Source organism: Pezoporus flaviventris, unplaced genomic scaffold (assembly GCF_033815535.1).
Source record: "Pezoporus flaviventris isolate CSIRO_AGI_PZ_B2104156 unplaced genomic scaffold, CSIRO_AGI_Pfla_v1 ptg000006l, whole genome shotgun sequence".
NCBI classification, from domain to species: Eukaryota; Metazoa; Chordata; class Aves; order Psittaciformes; family Psittacidae; genus Pezoporus; species Pezoporus flaviventris.
The window spans coordinates 16,727,505-16,746,174 of NW_026892554.1; the positions used below are offsets into that span (position 1 = coordinate 16,727,505).

The window sequence follows — 18,670 nt, forward strand, 5'->3', positions numbered from 1 at the left end:
TGTTTTCACTTGGGGCTTTACAACTTGCCTACAAATAAAGTTGCAACTTGATCTGCAGCTTAATCATCAGGACAGGAACAAACTTTAAAAAAATACTTTATATGACCTAGAAGCCTAAATCCCATTATAAAAAGTGATCTTTTAAGGACCTGTAGTCAGCTTTTCAAGTGAGTCAAGGAGCTTTGGAAACAAATCTCTCTGCATAGGCTACTGATATTATAAAATAATTGACTTTAGCCTCTGTCTGTCTCTCAAACAAAAGTAGAATTATTTCAAGTATTAACACACAAAACCTAAATGTTCTGCTGCAAAACACTAAAGCTCTACCAAATCACTGAACAGTCTGCTTGCTGTTAGACGTTATCAACTTGATCGAATCCTGTGACATTTACATACATAGGAAGATGTATTCCAGCAGAACACATTACTTTGTGCACTACTGCTAACATATTTAAAGGCAATGTGCTTATTCTTAGCTGTAAAATATTTCCTGTAATACTATGGAATCCGGCTACTAACACATTCTGTAAATACAGCAAATGCTCAGTTATAAAATTACCTGCTCTTAAGACCATGAAATAGACTGTACAATATCAGGAGGGTACAAATTTATTGGAAATCCACTCCTCTTTTGTTATCCCTCCCCTGTCTAAACACAATGTATTTTCCATAGCCACCTCCAAGAAAGTCATGGCTTGCAGATAAAACATTGCCAAGAAATCACACCTAAATAGCAAATATTTTTGTTCAGTTACATTTTGCCCCACTTTAAAAGCAAATATACTGACATGGCATCATTTCAAGCAGCAAAAAACAGGGTTTTTTTCCATAGATATCAGTCATGAGAATTGTTTTAAAACATCTGGGACTTAAGCTCTCTGACAGCAAACTTTTTCTTCCAGGTGCAAACAGTGTGGCAGAAATAGCAGTGAGCTGAACCCACTGGTTGGCCATTCACTGCTTTAGCATTTCAGCTTAAAAAGTATTTTACTGCCACACTATTCCCTCTGAGGTCATCTTCTGCCAAAGATACTCAGAACTCCACAACTCAAAGGCTATTCTCTGGCATTATTTTACTAGGAAACAAAGTCCAGTTCAGTCTTTTGGGGGAGGTGGATTGGTTCAGTTTGTGTTTTTGAAGATCCAGACCTCTTTTTCCCCAGTTCCCAAGGACCATGGCAGCATGACTCTTGAGGAATTTACTACAGACAGAATCATCTTCTCCTCCAACGACTACATCTCAGATTTGTAGAAGAAAAAATGGTTTACAGAAAACATGTGCATATATATGTTACCATAACTTCTACAGGATAATGACTGGGGTTAAGCCAGCCACAGTTCGTCCACCCACAGTGACATACAGCACACACAGTAAAACTATGTGTTCCTCCAACCTTTTCCTCACAAAAAGAAAAAAAAAAAAAAAAGGCATCTCTTTAGGGAGATAAATTTTCATAATAAAGCCAGAAAAGGGTATTTCCTCATTTTCTTTGATAGCTGTAAATATACATTTAATGACAACCAACTGGCTTCAGAGATACCTTCTCTACTGAGTACATATCCCTCTATTCATACAGGATAGAGAAATATTTTATATTGAATATGAGCGGCATGTGGAATGAAAGTTAATAACTGAATAGCCCTTGAAGAAACCATTTCCCCATTTTCATGTAAAGCAAATTTTAGGAGACAAAATTGGGGGATGGAAAATCATAACGGCTCTGTTTCTCCAAATCTGTATCAAAGAAAGTCACAATATTATCAGCTAGATGCAACCACCTCAATCAACTCCAGATACTTAGAGCTGAGCTGATCAGGCATGAATATTCATTTCCAGTGGTAGCAAAAGGCAGTGATTTATATTTCCATGTTAATTGAGGTCTACACTTCACTAGTGCAACATTTTGCGCTCATAAGAGCTTATCTCAAGCACCTGATCTGCATTAGTGCTGAGGGAGAGCAGCCAAGCTAGCAATACCTCAACTGGATGCACATTCATCAGGCTTTCCAGCATGAGTACATATTGCTTATCTGCTGAAGTGAGCATATCAACCTTCTGCGGTCAGAGCACTACCAGGCCTGTGGATAAGCAATACCTCATATCAGCAAGGAGCATGTGCAGGTAGAGCAGTGCCTTCAGCCTTGCTTTAAGGAAGATTTCCCCCATGTCTCCTAAGCAATGACTAGTTTGCAGCATATGTTTATAATCACAAACAAAGCCAGTTCCAATATTCCAGGACCTCATTGCAAAATTGTTGTTAATTCTCCCAGATGCAAGTCCTGAAACTCAAATTTCCCATCCAGCCTCTGCTTAACCCATCCTCCTGTGCCAGTGACTGAGATTTTCCCCTTAAATAGTGAAGGAACTGAGGTAAGTATTTGGGACAGATTAAGCGATAAAAAATTTGGGTATCTCTTGTTACAAAGATTATGTAGTTCAGAGAGTGACAACATAGTCATGATTATTGTTACAAACAACACAGCTTTATATTTCCTAGTGCTACTCTTTCTCCTGCACATGGTTTTACGTATCAATGTCAGAAGAAATTCTGAACAATGCAGAATGATAAGTGTAAATCGTGTCACCCAGGAGACATTACAGACCTCTACACAGGGCTTCCTCAAGAGAACCTTCTCACTGAACAAGGTGAAAAAACTGTGTAACCTTCACAGAACATATTTTTTCACAGCCTTCAGTTTCCTCCCATTCTTGCCAAGAATAGGCATCCTTCTATTTGTCCTGACTAAATTCTGCTTTGAGCATTCATAGTTTGCTTATACACAAATGAGTACCTATAATTGTATTTTCTGCCCAAAACTGTTATACAATCCTTATCTATTCAGCATCCTCAGTTTGGAATGTTAGAGCAGAAAGATACAGGTATGATTATAGACAGACAAGAATGAGAGCAAAATCAGTAAAGCACTTCTGGGTACCTCCCAGAAGAGCAGGATTATTTATAGGAATGCAAACAACTCTTCCTAGCTTAGCTGAAACCCTGCCTCCAAGTATTTAGCAATGAACAGAGGCACTCTACCATAACACAAACAGGCAAGAAAAGTGCAATTTTAAACAGAAAGATGCAAGTTCCTGGTATCTGAGGTCCTAGAATATTACATTCATATAAAGAAGCCTGAAGGAACAAACTCTCTGTTGTTAAGAAACACTTAACTTCTACAGGACCTGTCATTCCAAGTGTTTCTCATCCACTAAAATCATCCCCAACTACATGCCTTAAAAATTCGTTCCTTCACGCAGGTCTTTCAAAACAGAAGAGACATTATATAAAGCCCAATATTACAATACTTCTACAAATATTATAACCCAGTTTCCCTCTCACTCCCCATCTCCCAGGATATCAAAACTATACATGATAATATCATAGAATCATAGAATAGTTAGGGTTGGAAAGGACCTTAAGATCATCTAGTTCCAACCCCCCTGCCATGCGCAGGGGCACCTCCCACTAAACCATGTCACCCAAGGCTCTGTCCAACCTGGCCTTGAACACCGCCAGGGACAGAGCATTCACAGCTTCCTTGGGCAACCCATTCCAGTGCCTCACCACCATCAGAGTAAAGAACTTCTTCTTTATAATAGACACGAGAATAACTCATAGGACCTTAAATCCTTGTGACAAACTCTCACCCAGACCTGGAACTTCCTGTACATGACTTGGCACTGACATGCCCTCCCGTGGTTTTGTCTCAAGTCTTACATTTATTATTACTGAAAAACCAAACATGAGACACTTACTGAGAAAAAAACTTCAATTGATATAAAGTCTCAGCTGTTGCTATTTTTGTTTTGAATTCCAAGTTTTCAGATTAAGCTCACAATCTCTGAATTTAATCCTCAATTTCTGAATGCTTGGGCATCCCAGTACTCATGGTTAAGGAAAAGGTTACAGCTTTTCAATAGCAATTTATTAACAGCAAAGAGCCTCAACTTCTCAAACAGCAGACACTGTATCAATCTGACTGACTTTAATGCTCTCCTCATGGCCTTCTCTGGAAGGCTACTATGTTGTATGTTACTTCTATTAACTTGTGCTGAAAGGCAGCTTCTCTCCAGCTCTTATTCAGCAGTATTTATAGAAGTCATGAACACATGAAATTGCCTGAATCTTTCCACAGGTTGCATATTCTGCCATTATTTCTGCTGGAATTACATTAATCTGACTTCCCTTTATACTTTACCTTTCCTTTAATTCACCTGTACTCTTCCTGAGACAAAGATGGAAAGAGTTATTTAGAGACGAGGGAGGTGATTTCATCACTTCATGCTTAATTATAGTTTGCTAAATCAATGCTTTATTTAGAATCATAGAATATCTAGGGTTGGAAAGGACCTTAAGATCATCTAGTTCCAACCCCCCTGCCATGGGCAGGGACACCTCACACTAACCCATGTCACCCAAGGCTCTGTCCAACCTAGCCTTGAACAACTAAATAATCTCTTCCCATTACCACAGTGTTATTTAATACAGCTGTATGTCCTCTTTTCCTCTGGAATTGACAATGTAACAGCTCTAAGGCTTAAAATAGAGGCCACTGGGATATTATATATTATTCTTAGGTGAGAGAGGGGCAGGTTTCTGGTAAGCACGGTAGATAGACTACTTATTGCTGACGTATCTACCTGTAACACTTGGGTCTGGGTTCTGTTCTCAGGTAAGTTATGTTATGTATGCTAGCCTGATTAGAGTGAGTGTGCTGTCATGTCTGTATCTAAGTGTAGAGTTTGACAGTCTGTGTTTACTATTACCGTTTGCTGCAGTCTGAACCCAAATTACAAACTCAAGCTTGCCACCATCAAGAATCTGTCCTTTACATTGACCTCAGTGCTAACAGCGAAAATTAACACAGGATAAAAGCTCCTTTGCAGCAGATCTCAGAAGCTTTGAAGGCAATGTAAGTGTTTGCACAGAAATGTAATGAGTATATACTTAGACAGATATATAGGATCACTTGATCCACGTCCTTGCTTAGCAGTTTCCAACGGGGTGTAAGTACCTGGTAGAATCACTTAACAGCAATAGAGAAATGACTCATTCCAGCCAAGAGACAGAGCAATCCAAGTCAGGGACTGTTCCTCACACTTTGTTACTTATTGCAATAGATCACAAAAGAGACAGGAAAAGCTAATCAAGTAAAGATATTATCTGCTGTATGGTCTTATTTGGCATTCTTGTAGCCACGATTTGCATAGTATGAGACAGACAAAACCTTTTACAATGTCAGGCTCCAAATTAAAGTTCTGTCATTCCTACACTTTTGAGTGTCGATGTAGACACTGCCTATAGGACATAGCAATAGCCCCTCTTTGCTGGAAGAGTGCTTTTCAATAGAATTATACTTACTGTACTATTTAGAAAGTAATCACAGTAAAAGAGAGTAAAGTGACTTCATAACAAAGATCAATGCTGGAAAAAAGATCTTATTTCAATGCCCTTCTTGAGACTAGAAGTAATCCATGGAATGGCTGAATCATCAGTCACTCACACATCTAATGTTTCAACAGTACCAATACAATAACCTCAGTCTGATCAGCTGTGTAACACATAGCAAAGGAATGTGTTCAATGATTTTTTTCAATCAGGAAAATAACATCAGCAGTTTCATTCCTGCTAAGGTGCTGAAAGAGAAGACAAAAATAGAGATTTTTTTCATTCAGATTTCCTAATAGGCAATGATTATTCTACCAGTTTCTATGGTGCTATCACCATGGCAGCTAGCCATTTTAATCACACGTTCCTGATAACAATATAGTAATAGTTTAGGAATATATTGCATCTCCTGGTCATACACAGCGGTAACAACTTCATACATTTCCATATGACAGAGGCATGAGATGACATCAGGATTAGAAATGTGATATTTCAAGCATCTAATTAAAGAACAAGTTCTCAGTGTTCCTAACTTTAATTTTGAAAACAATGGTGGAAATTCAACCATTGCTGGAAAAAAAAAAAACAGAACCAAAATTCTTTCACTGAAGCTTGCTCAGTTTTCACACAGGATTTGCACCTTCTCTGATTAACCAGTCAATGCCGATGATTACTCAGCAATCCTAAGAGAATGTGCAAGTGAATAAAAACTCAATGTAAAGTACTGAGTATCTGCAAAACACTGACAGATTAAACCGGGTACTTTATCTTTGTTTTTAAAAAACAACCACCACCACTACCCAACCCATGCTTTATACGGGTTAAACGGTACTGAAGCACCACACCACTATGATCAGAGAATATAACTCAGCGTTCAGACTGATTAAATTTTCAACATACAATGTCAAACACACTCATTTAACTAAAAGTATCATGAAGTATTTGCAGATATGCTCTTTCAGAGAAAAAAAGCCAAACATTCAAAAATACTTTCACCACTAGAAATCCTCCATTTCTTCTATAAATTACATAAGAAATTACATTTTCAAACTATTTCAGAGCAAATTCATACTTTTGTCCTGGGATTTCCAATCTTCTTTTTCCAAATGAAAGTGTATTTCAAAAGGCTGAGAGACTCTAAAATATTAAATGAATTTATAAACCTTTTCAGTAAATGTAGTAAGCAAGTTCAATAATTTCTCTATTTCAAGCCTAAAGCTTTGCCAAGGGTCCATTCAAGAGATATTAAATAAATACACATAACGTCAATAATATTCTGCAGTAAAACACTACAGTAGAGCACTATGGCTAAAAATCACTGGGATAAACATGGCCTAAAATAGACACCATTGACTTCAAACAGAAGAACAAGAAACTTGAAGTAGACTGAGACTTGAAATATATCACAATTAACTTCCTCTCATCAAACTCTTAAAATCAGAAATACTCAGAAGCAGTTATGTGAGGAGAACAATACAAAACTAGAACTGTAAGTTTGTCATATCCCCAGTATCTCCATACTTGTTAGATTTGAAACTTCTCTTCCCTTGGTTTGGTGGTTGGAGAAGGACAGTTAAACAAAGGGACCAACAAATATTTGACAGTGGAATGGCTGTACTGTTACATTTACATGCATAAACTACTTAATCTGCCTTTAAAATATAACCAGTTATTTACTTTCAAAGATTTGAGGACAGATTCACCATCTTATCTGGAGACATTCAATTTCCTCAGGTTTATGTCATGCTTTGTCTTAGGAAACCATCAGTGAGGAAGTACAGGAAGACACAATGTAACATCTATGCAACATTTATATCGCACTTTACTCTTGCGTAAGGCTACACTGCTAAATTTTCAGACCATCTCAGTAGCCAAATTAATCTCTCAGTTTTCTCATTAGGGCAACACTGTTCAGAAGGTCCATGTACCATTTAGGTCTATGTTTTGGCCTAAATATCTATGAACGCACCTGCATGGCTGTGCAGCACAGATCAAATATAAATGAACTGGTAGTCTATAAAATTATCAAATCATAGAATAGTTGAAGTTGGAAGAGACCTTAAAGCTCATCCAGTCCCAACCCCCTGCCACAGGCAGGGACACCTTCCACTAGACCAGGTTACTCCAAGCCCCTGTGTCCAACCTGGCCTTGAACACTGCCAGGGATGGGGCAACCACAGCTTCTCTGGGCACCCTGTGCCAGTGTCTCACCACCCTCACAGGGAAGAACTTCTTCCTAAGATCTCTTCTAAATCTCCCCTCTTCTAGTTTAAAGCCATTCCCCCATATCCTATCACTGCATGCTCTCATAAAACACCTCTCCCTGGCTTCTATCTTAGAAAACTAAGCAAGCCTTTTATTTCAGTCTTCAATTTAGGAACAGTTGCACTTGATATTTTAAAGGCTTTCCACCTCCTTAATTAAAAGTTTGTGTTTAATTTTTGTTTAACATGAATCCCAAGACATTTCTGCATTTTAAGAAAAAAGGAGATTCAGATTTTTGATTTTTTCAGATGGTGTTTTGGAATGTCCAATATATTAAACAGAAGGAGGCTTCATTAAGCACTGTAAAATCTGAGGTCTAGACTATCCTGTGACAAATATTCTGCTACGTCTCTTAGTCCTTTCCCTCTCTCAACTCCAGCTTTCTCTCCTGCAATACACAGGCATGGGAACACCTTGCCAGTTTTGTTTGCCTCCTACTAAGACTATAGAAGTGACTGTGTTTAATGGCAATAATGAGATAAATAACAATATGTGATGAGACGACGCATACATTTTTAAAGTTCTTATATGTCTATGCAGGAAATTAAAAAATATACTAAAATACCATTTCCCCCCCCAAATAACACATGACACAAATGAACTCATACAAGACTAAACGACATGAAAACATAATAGGAATTAGATTTAAAATATATAGTTTTAAATTAAAGTGTCCTATATACAGCACTTTGACTAATTAAAATGTAGATTCCCTATTTTTTTAATCAGTAACATGATTAAAAACAGCTATGGCTGCACTTAGCACAAGGCAAGATCTGAGTCAGTGTTCACACATACACCTACAGCCCTACAGCATTCCTGACCTGCAGGACAGACTCAAGTCTCTTCGGCCTCTGGCTTTTCTGTTGTGTCTGCCAACATGACAGCAAGGGAGATGTGCTGGAGCAATGATGGGTGCAGAGTTAGCCTTACTATGAAAAGACCAAGCACCTTCCCACCTGCTCATTCCACACTTCCTCGAAGTCCACAACATCCAGCCATTATCACCCTTATTTGAATCTGTATTGATAAACCAAGACCCAATTCCTCTAAAACCCATTTGCAAAAAAAATCCCTTTTCAAAAATAAATGTATTACGATTAAGCAAATGATCAGTTATTTTTGCACTACACATATAGCACATAATTAGTCTGTTAGACCTGATCCCCACCAAGCCTCGTATTCTTAACAATTGTTACATTAGACATGAATTAAGCTGTCCTGAGGATGACCGAGCTTCCTGTAAACTACAAACATAAAAATGTAATATCACAAAAGAGCCACCTTCACAAAAACGTCATCTCTGTGCCACGTCACATGCTCATTTCTGCTGTATGGGCACACATAGTACACACTGGATCTCCACTCCACACCATGATCTGTGTTACAGCTTTACCAAAAGCACACAGGCTTTTCATAGGTAGCCTCCCAGAAAGCAGCAGACACTGATATTCAGCTGTACCCCAGGCTCCAATGGGGAAACTCCAGCTTGCCCCTGTGGGAGCAGCACACATGTCCCTAGGCAAGACCTGGCCTTCATCCACAGAAGGGAGACTTACACCAACAGCAGGAAACAGAGCCAGACCCAGCCTCAACAGCTACCACACTCATAGTTTAGTAACAGATCATAAATAAAACAATACTTTTCCTATGAACAGCACTTTCAATTCCAGAAGCTTAATATACTTTGCTTTAAATCTGTGCCATAGCAACCTCTTTTTCAGTCAATGTCATCTGTAAGGCCTGCGTTACAATAAAATGTGGGCCAAATTCATCAGACATTAGTTTCCTTTGGCTACAGAGCTCAGCACTCTGACTGTCATCATAGATGTGATCAGAGTTGTGTATGTTGCATCCAGCAACGTATTTTAAACCACTCCATTGCAAAATACTTGCCCTGATCATCAGTTTCAAGCATTTGTCTGAGATGCTGAAGGTCAAATAAAAAGTGTGAAAGGTTTCTTCCTGTTTCCATTAAATTTATAGCTGTGTGATAGAAATTCCAGCACTATTCAGGCCTGGGGAGAGAAGCCTCAAGAGCCTGTTAAAATAGAGTAGCGCTATGGTTGGTCAATTTAAAGGTGCATCTAAGAGGCAACAGAAGCCACTGTTCCTCTTGCAGTGCAGAGCTATGGATGCTCATGAGTACCACGGCATGCGTGTGATACCGACCAGTGATGAGGAACTTCTTGTGACAGAACTACAGCAGAAGTAGTCAACCATTTATTCCTTTATTTTCAGCGCTGGCTCTTGAAGGGCTCTGTATCTCTGTGTCAGATTGATCCTTAATGAGCCTCCAGAAACAGCTTACATATTCCTGCAGCTCCCAGGGAAAGCGTAGGGGTAGTGAGCTTTTTAAATTTGGATTATGTAAGGTCGTGTGCCTCACTGCATTATGGTATAGAAGCATGTTATTTCTCACTGCACTACACTGCATCCTGCGAACTCCAACCGATCATTATTCACACAGATCCTGACAGATTCTCTTTTGTGGCTTTACCAGAGTGAGAACAAACATCACACGTACATCTAACGTATGTTGGAATGAGGTCAACCCCCAGATGTCCTGGCAGGGTGCAGGAACCACATGAGGAGACACCACCTGCCCAAACGGGCCTCCTGCCCACAGCACGGGACCCCCGGCCCGGGAGCAGGCTCCTGTCATAGGACCGAGCCGCGAGCCCAGGAGCGGAGCTCGGGCGAGCGCCTGCAATGCAGAAGCCCTTCCCGGAGCCCATCGATGAGTCGGGGGAGGCAGGGCGGGGGCCGAGCCGGCAGAGCTGCCCGCAGCCCCACCGCAGCCCCGAGGCTCGGCCCGGGAGCCGTTTCCGAACGCCCAGCTTCGCCCTTACCGGCCGCGGGTTCTGCTCTGCGCTGCCCGCAGCTCCGCGCACCAGCAACTCCTGCGGCAGGGCCGGCGCGGGCAAGGGCAGCGCTGCGGGCCGGGCCCGGCGGACACCTGCCGCGAGAAGACACCGGCCCAGCCCCGCGCCGCGCTGCCCGGGGCACCGGAGGAGGAAGCGGCTCTTACCTGATGCCGCCGCTCCTCCCGCGCCCTCGCTAACCGAGCTCCATCTTCCCCGGCCGCGCAGGGGGAAGGGGGGGTCACCGCTGCGCTGCCGGCCCCCAGCTGCCGCTTTCCGTCACCGCCGCCCCCCCCCCCCGCAGCGGCCGCCTCCCGCCCGCCCGCCCGCCCTGCAGCCGGCACCGGCAGACGGAGCGCGAGACCCACCTCCCGCCGCCACCGCCTCCCCATGAAGTCACCGGCCGCAGGGCCCGCCCCACCCCCGGCTGCCCGCAGCGCCCCGCCCCGCGGCACCGCGCCCGCCGCCCCCCGGCCACCCCCGCCGCGGAAAGCCTCGGGGGGAACCCGTCCCAGCGCTGGGAGTCACCGTGCCTGGGTCTGCGCTCTGCCAGGGGGACGTGTTCCACGTTCCTGCTGCTCATCATGAGCCTTCTGCCCCGTACTGCATGGTACTTAAGCAAAGTTGACTTCAGCCTACAGCAGTTTATCCAGTAATCTGATTCCAGCTCCCTCAGAACACGCGGCTATATTTTCACATCAGCTAAAGGTACCCCTACACACCAAAGCAGTCTTCTACTTCCACCCTTCCAGAGGTGAAATGGATTAAGGAATATACACCTTGAGAACAGAGCATTCCCTTTTTGCACTTAAGTATGACAGAAGTAGAAACATGCAAGGCCATGAACTAGGCAAGAAGACAGTGGCACAAAATGGAGAAAAAAAAAAAAAAACAAAACAAAACCTCAAAAGACCAAACAAACCTTAAAACAAAACAAAACCCAAATTACCTACCAAACCCAAACCACAGGTACAGGAGTATGTGTTGAAGAAAAGCCTCCTTGTCCAGGACCACTGAGAACTCTCACCCTAAAGCAGCCTGCTACAGATACCACACCACCAGTGACAGACGCACAACACTACATCTTTACAGAAACACCAGATGTAAACAAAACTTGACAACATGCTCTGCACCAACAGCACATCTGGAAGGCATCTGGTGACATGGGAGACAGCTTTGCAGGTACACATTCTCTTATCAAGTGAGATTTGATGGGAAGAAAACCAGATCAGTTACTTCCTCATTCTCTGCTAGAACCCCAACATCAATTCAGAATACTGTTAAACCCCTCAAAGAATCTCACCTGACCTGTGAAGGTATTTTCTTTTGCAGATAATGAGGACGACAGAAATGAAACATTGAAAAAATCACTTTGTGGAGATGTAAAGAGAGCCTCAGGGGACTAATCCAGAACTGTCAGGGCTGAAGACACTCCAAAAGCAGTCACAGAAGTGATACAGGCCTGGGATCAAACCATGATGTGGTCTGAAGGCTCTAGGTTGGCCAACTGGTGATAGAGCAGGGATTCATTCAGACAGCTGCTGCAAGAGAACCGGCCAGTACTCCCCTTCAGGCAAAACCAGATGCCATCTTAGCAAGAGTATGTAGGACTTCACAAAGGAAAGGTGCCCTGAATGGCCAGGGAGAGGCTCCCCTACTGAGGCTTGAAGTTTCCTCATTCATCTTTTCTTGCCACTAGCAAAACTTTAGCTTATGCCACAATTACGGGAAAACAAACATGTTTCTAACAGCCAAAGCCCCAGAGGAAGTATGAAAATGCAGAGATGCTGGATCAAGGTGAAGTGTTCACATCCTTTGGGGTATTATGTTCTGCCTCCACAGCAGCGGGAGAATCTCCAGTAACATCAGTCTTCACAGATTCAAGAACCAAAAATCTTTAATTCAAAGAGATAAAAGAATACTGCAATCTCTCATGTGAACATCTTCCCCGTCTTTAAATTAGAAAGCAGGTGGGCAGTAGCTCACAATGATCAGGAACCCAGAGATCACAAAGTCACTCAGAGATCTTGAATTTCCAGGCTTGTGGAAAAGAGAAGCATGCGTATGACTGACAGTCCCTGCAAAATCTATTGTGCCTTTTCTGTAACCATACATAGATACAGAGGGAAAGAAAGAAAGAAAACAAGTTCTTCACAACTCATGTTCCACACTGTTCATCAACCCTGGCAGTTACGTGGCTGTCAGCATAAACTCGCTCCACAAGCAGACAGGTTCCTGTTCTGGTGAACAGGATCTGTTTCTCCCTGTCTGCTCGCATCAAGCATTGCCACTGTGCTGCCCTTCATCACCTGCCTTGCATTGCTCTGGGTCACAGACAGAACTGATCACAAACTAAGCTGATGGCTTTGAGCTCAAAAAGATTCTGGTAAGATCAAACCCTTTTCTTGACCACCACCAAAGCAAAACAATGCCTTAGTGCTCTCACCCTCTGAAGAAGGAAGCATGTATCCTCTTGTTTTCATAGGCAGGTAAAGACAGAAGTAGAACATCTCTGCAAGTATGCTGGCGATGCTTGTGCTGCCCATTTACTTCTGACAGAATGTCACAGAAGAACATCACCACTGTGAGCATTTTTAGGTATCTGCTTGAAAAAAGACAGACTTTGGCCTTCAGCTGTCAGCTAAGTATGCAAGGGAATGATGTACTGATCTACCCAGCCTTTAGATTATTTACCATGCTATCACAGTCCCATAGGATGTGGCCAAACATGGTTTTGTATACTCAGAATTATCCTCAAAAACCTTGCCTTTGGGATGTTGTGAAAGAGTGTGTTTGTTTAATTATCCTGAGTCCCAATTAAATGAGGGTATAGGAAGGTTATAAGAGGCATTGCCCATAATCTGATGACGAACAGAACCCTAAATAAGCTTGCTGCATCAGCTTGATTCCTTAAGAAATTTGCTGTAATTGGAAGGCAGATAGTGAAGGCTTTTGTTGCAATGGACAACTCTAATGAAAAGATCCACACTGGCAACATCCTAAGCAAGCATTCTGGGCATGTCATGTGAACTGGATGTGTGGAGACACCCACACAGAGGGTGAAAGGCACAAAGCAGTCTCACGGATCTAAGGGACATTTACTGACACTAGGTTCTGCACTCTCATCTTGCACATACATTAAAAGCTATGTTGAAAGCTACTGCAAGTTTAATAAGAAATTGTAACAAAAACCCTCCCAGGGTAAAGAGGCAAAGATAAAGCAATAAGCAGCTTTTTGTGGCTAAAACAGAAAAGGAGGAAAGCAAGAAGGAAGGCTGGCTCCTCCCTTCGCCTTACTGTTCTCTGTAGGGAGGAAAGGCAAAACTGGAGGCCAAGGGCCCACCTCCAATGAAATATTTATACCTATCAAAGAGGGTTTGTAAAGTTATTAAATCCAAAACCAATAAAGACACTGGGTAATCTGTGCTCCTCAAGCCAAGAAACAGTATTCCTAATAATACAGCATTTTATTTAGGTTCAGTCAAAAGAAATCATACTGCAATAGTAATGGAATAGGGGAAAAAACCCAGACACAGCTCTACAAAATGTGTGCTACTGTAATATACATAAACTCAACTTGAGTCCCCCTGATCTGTAATATATATAAGCCTGACCTTAGAAAAAGCACCAGACTTTCCAGGTATGTATTAAAATTGAACACTTGGCTAAATAGAGACAGACATAAAAGGAAGAGCACTGTGATTTGGTTAGTTGAATATAAGCAGAAAATAAAATTCTGTGGGCACTGAACTTTTACTCAGGAATTCTGCAGAGGAAAGCCTCTGAGGGTCATTTTGATTATAAATAAGGCTAAAATCACCAATGTTGAGGTATAAAGAAAGCTCACTTTAGCAATTTCATTCCAGATTCTCTTGCCTTGCTTTATTCCCTTGTTTACAGCATAGTTATTTTATCTTGGCTACATGTCTTTGCCTCTGAAAATGCAGAGTTTCATAGAAAGGGAGAGATGCTTCTTTTCCCTCCTAGGATGCCACTGAACAAGCCTCTGGGTTGCTTTTTCTCAGCAGGACTTACTTAGAGTGCAGCATTTTGCTTTCCCACAGTACTGCAACAGCAACCATATGTATGCAGACCTTATCCCACAAAAGCCCTGTAATTCCCAGTTTATAAATGCAGCAATTACACAGAAGTTAAAGAATTTGAACAAGAGGAGATTCCTTAGCAGCCAGGGTGAAGGTGACACAGAATCTAAGTGCAGGCCTCCTCATGATTCTTGAGAAGTTTTGGACAATGTTTTAAAAATACACCCATCTAAATGTAAATATGTGAATATCACTAACTACCATGAGCATTTCATGACCTCTGGGACATTCTGCTGTTGGCAGCAACAGACAAAAGGTCTGTCACAATTGGCACAATCTGTCTTTTAAAAAAAGTCAGCAAATTAACAATATTAACAATTACTCCAGTCACTACCTTATAACCATCAGAGACGGTCACTGCAGAGATCCATCAAGTCTCCCTGCCCAGATACTCAGCTTCACTGGGGGTTTCTTGCCAGCCTCACAGCCCCGCTCAAGTCCTTGCATTCTCTCCTACCAGTTCTCATACAACTGCCTTTCTACAGCATAAAGCTATTTATAAGAAAAAAACAACCATAACGTAGCCATCTACAACTGCATATTACCCTCTCTAATTTCATTTCTACCTCTCCCATGTATTCTGAGCCTTTCACAAGTTACAGAGATTCCAGAAGGGACATTAGTGAGTTCCAGATGTAAAGTAAAGGTAAGCTTGTAGTTATATTCCCCAGAAGATAAGAATATGAAGGTTTATCCTTCTGGAACTTTTTCAAGAGTTCTGGATAAACAACTTTGGCAGGTAAAACTCTAATAATTTCTCTCTCCTAAACAGTAAATAAGCAGAAAATCCTCTTCTATGAGATCCCACAGAAGAGTGTGAAGACTATAGCAGGGTTTTTTGTTTGGTTGAGGTTTTGCTTTGGCTTGGGGGAGCCACACAGAGAGGCCAGTTGAAAAGGCAAGACAGACATACTGAGTTATGAATACTGCAGATTTAACTTGAACTAGAAATGAGGGGAAATTACTTTTTTTTTTAAACTGTTTTTGAGTAATTATAGCCCACAGTACTTAAAATTAGGGCTCCTGTCAGTTGTTGCTTCCCCAACTTACGTTTATACAGATCAAATCATCAGCATTTTTGCTGCTGAATCCTACACTGTTTGAAGGGCATTTACTGCAGACCAGGACAGAACAGGGTTGGGGTAAGTAAGAATCAGGCTGGTTACCTCCTCCTCCTCCTGACCTGGGAGGCTGGGACCCAGAAGAGGTTAGCTGCTTCCTAATTGACTAGAGTTTTAAAGTTGTTCTTATTATGAAATGACACTCAAATTAGCAGCATTTCTTGCCAGCCAATTGCTTTCATTACTTGTTAACTCTGGAAATATCTACTCAACAAGAACACATTTTTCTATCAAGTCAGCTAGGAAGTTTATTTCTCCCGTCATTACATCAGGTTATTATTTTACAGTTCCAGACAGATTGTTATCAGCCTTCAGAGGCTTTAAAAATAATACAATATGGTTCCTGGCATTCCCAAGCAGGCTGAGAAATGCCACCCACACCATTAGCAACACATTTTTTACATAGCAAGCAAGAAGATTTGTTCTATAGGTGTTTTGGAGTTAATTCTGCAGTAAAACCTGGCACAGAACAGGATCACTAATGCACTAAGGCATGACACTTCGGTACTGAAACTTAGAGCAAATCTGCAATGCCTTTGCTGCTCCCTGGTGAGAAACAGGATCACTTCAAATATCCTTAGGGTATCTGACTTAGGACACTTCACTAGTATATGACTACAGCTGTACTCCACTGTCAGAATGCCGTTAGTATTAACAAGTTTAGGCATTACAGAATACTGCAAGAATACACCCTGCTGAGGAAAAGCCTAGAGCTATAAGCGCACCATCTTGCTGATGCAGTTGCACATGCTTCCTAGATCTCTATGTACAGAACTGTGAAGAGGAGCTACATATTCCACTTCTAAATAACCCTCCTGGCATGTACAGAGGGTCTAAGAATTGTTTGTGACAGGTGAAGATAACATGACTTTTCAATTTAATTATTTCCTTTTAAATCCACTTGACTGGCTAAAGGGCCAGCACTATTATACCTAAGGGACACAGTGAGTGCTCCCGATTTATACATACTCAGGGTTCCTAGTACGAGGACGAGGGCGATATGGTTTAGTGGGAGGTGTCCCTGCCCATGGCAGATGGGGTTGGAACTTGATGATCTTAAGGTCCTTTCCAACCCTAACTATTCTATGATCCTATGAAAGTTTTGGTGACTACAGTTTCAGCTGACACTCGAGGAGCTGTCTAATGAGCAGAATAAACAGGTTTTTAAAAATGCCAAGGCAAACATCTCCAATTCATGGGATCTCAATGCACAGAGAAAAAGCTTTCAGTACAAAATGTAGAACTTGTGGGAGAAGATAACTTCCTGTGTGCAATGACAGTGAGTATCTGAACAGCTAGCTCTGGACACGGGCAACCGTGTAGTTGTAGTACTGAGTAGTGAGGCAACCATCATCTCAGCTGCCATTAAGAGGGAATTACTCCTGCATTATCATTAGTACTGGAGACATGGGACTCATTCATATACCAGATCAGCCAACAAGTAGTGCAAGAGTACCTGTCTGCATTCCTGACTTCTGCTGAACTACAAACTGCTAATACACTTTTCACATCTAAGCAAAGGCACAACAAAGCTGTTCCAGAAAACACAGACCCAATTAGCAAACTTGGGACTTTTCAGTTGGTTTGAAAAGAAAGAAACTACTACTTTTAATAACTAAAAGCTTTTACAAAGTCATAAGAACTAAAAGTCAGAAATACATTCTACTCAGTATGCAGGAGCCTTTGCAATAGCAAACAAAGCACTCTTTCAAAGGTGGTGGTGATGGCAAATATTTTACTACTAAAAGGTAAATTTTATTGTGGATTATTGTGTTCAGCCTGAGAATGCTGTTTAGGGGCAGCAGTTGAGTAGGCTCAGAAACATGTGAAGCCATGGAAAGACTTCCAGGTGAGGAGACACTACAAGATATGCAGTCAGAGTCAGAAAGCACTTGTGGGCTTCTACTGTTACCCTCGCAGTAGAAATCAAAGAAAATGCCATTAAAATGAACCCCAGTGATTGAAGTTACAATACTTTCCCCTCCCTTTCAATACATTAAATGACACCAGAACACAAGATCACAAGACATTGAGACCAAGAGGTTAAAATAAAGGCTGGACAGCCAGGCAGCTCTGGAATTCTATGAGCTGCCTAAGGACACTGGGTACCCAATATACATAGAAATAAAATTATTAAGGAATATTTTCATCTACTGGCTTACAAGTTATTTTACTTATCTATAAAAAAAAAATACCGCTATGAACTGTTAAAAGACTAGCTATGGTTATTCCTGCCAAGGAAAAGTTTCATACTCCCATCTGGCCAGCAAACCAAAATTAAACATCTTACAAAAGGTGCTGCCTTCTCTGTGACACAAAGACCTAAGTTTTCACTGTTAAGAATTCTTTAAAGTTCTCCATCAGTCTTTAGTCATAAAAGCTAGAAATTTTGGTCAATCTGTAGTTTAGTTAAGCTCAACATACTCATGTCACATATTCAACTGCAGCAAATGGAACATGAATCTGAAAGTTTATTACAACCATCTTAATTTTTTAAAGTTCTTAATCAGCTAAATGCAATCCTGCTAAAATTCCTACATCATTATTTGAATTAGCAACAAAGCAATTCTTGAACACAGCAGTAAGACTAACTTCATGGCCCAAAGACTGCTCCAGGCTTGAAGCAGAAATTATACATTGGTCACACTGAATTAGCAGTTGTCATAGGGATGTTGGAGACCATTATTCCCTGTGTGCACATGTAACTCCTACTAAAATTAACGGGGTTACCAAACACACTGAGAGGAAAGCTTGCCCCATTATGTGAACATTGTTGCAAAAGATTAACTGATCTCTCATGCTAGACGGATGGAATGTTAGTTTTCAACACTGATTCACTGAAGAACATAAGAGCACACGCTGCTATTAAATGAATGCATGGCATTGAAAGCCTGCATTTGTAGAAAAAAGGACTACAAAGATCACTA

General features: G+C 41.4%; 1 protein-coding gene across 6 annotated transcripts in view; it reads right to left on the bottom strand.

The window, feature by feature from the left end:
* The window catches only part of OTUD7A (OTU deubiquitinase 7A), a 146,482-nt gene that overhangs the window by 105,328 nt on the left and 22,484 nt on the right, over positions 1-18,670 (bottom strand). For 4 of the 6 annotated variants that reach the window (XM_061447142.1, XM_061447146.1, XM_061447141.1 and 1 more), the window contains exon 1: positions 10,687-10,877. The exons of 1 other annotated variant lie outside the window; for it this stretch is intronic. The gene's annotated coding sequence lies outside the window, so the exon portion shown is untranslated. One more of the 6 variants, XM_061447143.1, reaches the window with a different exon arrangement.